This window comes from Heterodontus francisci, unplaced genomic scaffold (genome assembly GCF_036365525.1).
Source record: "Heterodontus francisci isolate sHetFra1 unplaced genomic scaffold, sHetFra1.hap1 HAP1_SCAFFOLD_43, whole genome shotgun sequence".
NCBI classification, from domain to species: Eukaryota; Metazoa; Chordata; class Chondrichthyes; order Heterodontiformes; family Heterodontidae; genus Heterodontus; species Heterodontus francisci.
In genome coordinates this window covers 6,561,117-6,566,900 of record NW_027141852.1, presented here as the reverse complement: position 1 = coordinate 6,566,900, position 5,784 = coordinate 6,561,117, and the positions used below count along the sequence as shown (strand labels likewise).

Sequence of the window (5,784 nt, the reverse complement as noted above, 5' to 3'; positions counted from 1 at the left end):
TCCATGTGTTTGCAGATCTTTGTGAGTGAGAGATGTGGTAATATGTTTAAAAGATTTCCCTGTAAATTATTCATATCTCCATCTTTCCCCGAACTTTGTACAAACACATTAATATGGGAATGACACACATCAGGCCGTCAAACCTGTCCGCTAAACATTGAAAGGTGACAGTGTTTATTGTGACGGGGTTCCATTTATGAAGACACATCTTGATGATTCACACATGTAAAAATTTGTATATTATGTTCATGACATAATGACATAAATAAACATTTCCTTGCACTTGCCACGCTTGTTGAACATTTTCTCTGCTGATGCCCCCTGAATATATTAGAGAACATGGTGACGAGGTTGAGATTAAAGTCTGTAAATATAGGCAGAAAACAGCAGCAGGGACTGCAGTGAACAAGATTTACGTGACATATTTGTGCTTATATTGGTGGGTGAAATAAGATAGAAAATACACAAAATCCTACATTTGAGCTCGCGTAAAAGATTGCTCTGTCTTGGAGATAGCATCAAAGAATGCTCAGGAATTTTGTCCTATGCCAGTGATCGTAACACACTTCAGGGGAACTTAAAAAAAAAATGGTAAAATGGGCTTTCACATAACAGATGAAATTTTACACAGAGAAGTGTGAAGTGATACAATTTGGAAGGAAGAATGCCATATAAATGAAAGGTTACAATTCTAAACTGGGTGCAGGAGCAGAGAGACAATGTACACCAATGTCAGAAAGATTGAAAAGGTTGCTTCGAGCAAACAGGACACTTGGCTTTATTAATAGAGGCATCGAGTAAAAACATATAAGTTATGCTAAACCTTTATAAAATACTGGGAATGAATGGCCTCTTCCTGTACCTCCACAGAAAGCTTCCATTCCAGGTTTACACACACTCGTCAGGATCACTCTCCACAGATCCTGCCACTCCAGGCTCGGACACCCACCTCAGGATCACTCTCCACAGATCCCGCCATTCCAGGTTCGGACACCCACTTCAGGATCACTCTCCAAAGATCCCAGCACTACGGGCATGGAGACCCTCTTCAGAGATCCTAAATCTCCAGACACGGACATCCTTTGAGGACCACTCTCCACAGATTCTGCCCTCCAGGCTCAGACACCCTCTTCAGAATCACTCTCCATACATCCCGCCGATCCACGCACGGATATCTCCCTCAGGATCAGATCAAAGAATGTTGCTTGTCACTTATCAGCTCAAGCCTGAATGTTGTTCAGGTCTTGCTGCTTGCAGGCACAGACTGCTTCAGTATCTGAGGAGTTGTGAATCATCAGCGAACATTCCCACTTCTCACTTATGTTGAAGAGAAAGCCATCAATGAAACAGCTGAGGATGTTTGGGCCTAGGACACTGCCCTGAGAAACTAGGTATCCAGTCATGAATGGTGGTCGACAATTCAATAACGAACCAGATGAGGAGGCTCCAAAAACATCCCTATCCTCAATGTTGGTGGAGCCGAGCACGTCAGTGCAAAAGATAAAGCTGAAGCATTTGAAACCATCTTCAGTCAGAAATTGCTCAGTGGATGATTCAACTTGGCTTCTTGAGTTCCCCAGCATCACAGCTTCCAGTTTTCAGCCAATTTGCTTCACTCCACATAATGGCAAGAAACAGCTGCAGGCACTCGATACAGCAAAGACGATGGGCCCGAACATCATTCCGGCTCTAGTACTGAAGACTTGTGCTCCAGAACTCGCTGCGCCCTCAGCCAAGCTGTTCCAGTGGAGCGACAACACAGTCATCTACTTGCTGCCCCAGCAGTCTACTATCAATCATCAGCAAAGCGATGGAAGATGTCACCAACAGTGCTATCAAGCACCACACGCTTAGCAATAATCTGATCATCGATGCACAATTTAGGTTCTGCCAGGGTCTCTCAGCTCCAGGAAATAATTTGGCAGATAGAGGAGAATGTGGGAAAATGTGAGGTTATCCACTTTGGTAGCAAGAATAGAAAAGGAAAATATTATTTAAATTGTGAGAGATTACAGAATGCTGCGGTGCAGAAGGATCTGGGTGTCCTCGTGCATGAATCACAAAAAGGTACCATGCAGGTACAGCAAATAATTAGGAAGGCAAATGGAATGTTACCTTCATTGCAAGGGGGATGGAGTATAAAAGTAGAGCAGTCTTACTACAAATGTACATGGTGCTGGTGAAACCACACCGAGAGTACTGTGTACAGTTTCCGTCTCCTTATTTAAGGAGGGATATACTTGCATTGGAGGCAGTTGAGAGAAGGTTCATTGGATTGATTCCTGTGATGAAGGTGTTGTCTTATGAGGAAAGTTGAGCAGGTTGGACTGATACTCATTGGAGTTGAGAAAAATGAAAGGTGAACGTATTGAGGAATATAAGCTTCTGAGGGGGCTTGACAGGGTAGATGCTGAGAGGATGTTTCCTCTCGAGGTGGAATCTAGAACGAGGGGACATAGTTTCAGATTTAGGGGTTTTTCATTTAAGAAGGAATTTCTTCTCTCAGAGGGTCATTAATCTTTGGAATTCCTTACCGCAGAGAGCAGTGGAGGCTGGGTCATGGAATGTCTTCAAGATTTTTATCTACAAGAGAGCCAAGGGTTATGTGGGCAGGCAAGAAAGTGGGGTTGAGGTCATGATCAGGTCAGCCATGATCCTATTGAATGGCGGAGCAAGCTCGAGGGGCCAAATGGCCTACTCCTGCTACTAGTACTTCTGATCTTATGTTCGTATGATCTCATTGCAGCTTGGTCCAAACAGAGACGTAAGAGTGGAATTCCAGAGGAGAGGTGAGTGTGATTGCCCTTGAATGAGTGTGGCATCAAGGATCCCCAGCAAAATTGAAGTCAATGGGAATCAGGGGGAAAACTCTCCACTTGTTGAAGTCATACCTCGCACAAAGCAAGATGGTTGTGGTTAGTGGAGGCCAATCATCTCAGCCCAGGACATTGCCTCAGGAGTTTCTCAGGGTAGTGTCCTAGACACAAACATCCCAGCTGTTTCATTGACGACTTTCTCTTCAACATAAGTCAGAAGTGGGAATGTTAGATGATGATTCACAACTCTTCAGATACTGAAGCAGTCTGTGCCTGCAAGCAGCAAGACCTGAACAACATTCAGGCTTGAGCTGATTAGTGACAAGCAACCTTCTGGCCACACAAGTGCCAAGCAGTGAACATCTCCAATGAGAGAGAAAAAAAATCTACCTTTTGATATTCAGAAGCATTATCATCGTTAAATCCCCCACCATCAACATCTTGACCAGAAACGTAACTAGACCAGTCACATCTATGCTGTGGCTATCAGCGCAGGTCAGAGATTACGAATTCTGCAGCAAGTATCTCACCTCCTGACACCCCAAATCCTGACCACCATCTACAAGGCACAAGTCAGGAGTGTGATGGAATACATCCCACTCAACAACACTCAAGAAGCTCAACACCATCCAGGACAAAGCAGCGCACTTGATCGGCACCTAACCCGCCACCTTAAACATTCAATCCCTCCACAACCAGTACACAGTGGCTGCAGTGTGTACCATCTCCATATGCACTGCAGCAACTCGCCAAGTATCCTTCAACGGCACCTTCCAAACTCGTGACCTCTACCACCTCGAAGGACAAGGGCAGCAGATGCATGGGAACTCACTACCTGCAGGTTCCCCTCCAAGTCACTCACCATCCTGACTTGGAATGATATCGCCATTTCTTCACTGTTGTTGGGTCACAATCCTGGAACTCCCTCCCCAATAGCACTGTGGGTGTTCCTGCACCATATGGACTGCATCAGTTCAAGAAGGCAGCTCTCCACCACCTTCTCAACGGCAAGAGGAATGGGTAATAAATGCTCGCCTTATCAGCGATACTCACACCCAAGAATGAATAAAAACCAATTCACTCTCCACAGATTCCCCACAATCTGGGCTTGGACATTTACCTCAGGAGCACAGAGCTTTATATCACTGCAACATGAGTTCCAATCTTCATATTCTGTTCACTTTTCACATTATTTTCTACCAGTCCACGAGCTTTTATTAATTCAGTATTCGGGTCTCTGCTCCTCCGCCGTTTCTAACATCTCACCTCTTACAAAAAAACACTCTGATCTATCGTAGGTACTAAATGACCCCTCATTTTAAACTCCAACTGCCAAAGCATTGCTCACTCACTTAATCTATCAAGAAGATTTGAAAATAAATTTCTTGCCAAAGGATAATTTTCTGCATCTGCTCCCTCGCCATTTGCTTTTCCCATTTGTCTTTCACTTGGTGCAAATCGAGATGGAAGGAAGGAGGGGAGGAAAAATCCTGCTCCGTTTCGTGATCCCGATTTGATCTTCATTCCAGTGTAGTTTGGGTGAGAAATTCCAATAGTCTGTCTCAATTTTAAGAAAGTATAACCAATTCTGGAATCACTGTCTGGACAGGGACAAGAACAGGTTTCGAGGCTGACTTGACACATCAACTCCCCCAACAGAAACAATACACTAAACAGTTCATAAACTAACGACAAGGATAGGATTTGAACCCACGTGTGCACAGAACAATGGATTAGCAGTCCATCACCTTAACCTCTCGGCCACCTTGGCAGTTGGTTAGATATAGCTGTCACCTTCAGCACAGTTTCTGGCTGTGCAGCTAGCTGTGTAATGAACAGAACAAAGTTTAATATCTTCTCGTCATCACTCGGTAACCACATGAGACAGTCCTTAAATCAGTAGCATAAATTATCAGCTGTAAGAATGTTTGTCATTGGGTTGAATCATTTCTGTGTGATGAATGTTCCAGCATCATAAACCAGGGGAACGTGTTGACTGAGCTGTGTCTTCATCTCTTCTGGACAGTTCACCCTTCATTCTGCTCTGATTCACTTTCCCAAAGCGGATCTACAGATTCTCAAATCCAGAGACTGGGTTTTCTTATTTTGTTCCTTTTGATTTTTCTTGCTCCTGAATGATAATATATTCCAACCTCGGATCAAACTTGCCCTGTCTCCCAGTCTCGGTTAAAAGCTGTGTAATGATGGAAAAAGACCTTCTGGAAGTAAATGAAGTTGGGAATGGAGTGGTGTGAAACATTTCCAGACCATGTCCAACTCGTTTCTACTCAATGTGAAAACCCACCACGGAAAGACTAGAACATACAATCATTTCATCACATCATGATTAACATCACTCAGACACCTGAACTATTAGGTCACTGACGAAGTCATGATGACCGAATTTCTCATGAAATTACAACTGAACTAACTGACTGGAAGAATTGACTTAACTCCACGTGATCAGCGAGGCACAGCCTCAGGCCGACTTGTCGGGTGGTGTAAACAGATATCACTGCTTCTGATCTTCACCAGAACAGATAGTGAGATGTAACATTCATCATACAACAGACTGTGAGAGAATACAACAGAATAAAACACATGGAGAGACACTGTGGAATAACAAATAGATTTGATTGGAATGTTGAAATTTTGATTGGAATGGATAAAACACCAGAAACAACAGATTAAAGTGGGATTCTCATCATTATATTGATCTGGGACAGAAAAGAGAAACTGATGGAAAGAAGAGAAGAAGGAAGAAAAGAAAGGATGGAACTGTTCAATTTTTTCAGTTTTTTCACTCGCCCATCAAAGCTGATAAAAAAAGTTGCAAATAACAGAGAATTTCACCAAAAAGGGAGATTAAATGTTGCTGAAACCTTGGATCGAAGGATGCCCCAACAGATCACCTGTTTAACTGTCTCCTCACTGGGGGATTTCAATCAGTGAGCAATATTATTCTCTA

General features: G+C 43.4%; 1 non-coding gene across 1 annotated transcript; it reads right to left on the bottom strand.

The window, feature by feature from the left end:
* Positions 1-4,505: 4,505 nt before the first annotated feature.
* trnas-gcu (transfer RNA serine (anticodon GCU)) lies at positions 4,506-4,587 on the bottom strand. The gene has a single exon. It is a non-coding gene; the product is annotated as a tRNA-Ser (tRNA).
* Between the last annotated feature and the right edge of the window lie 1,197 nt (positions 4,588-5,784).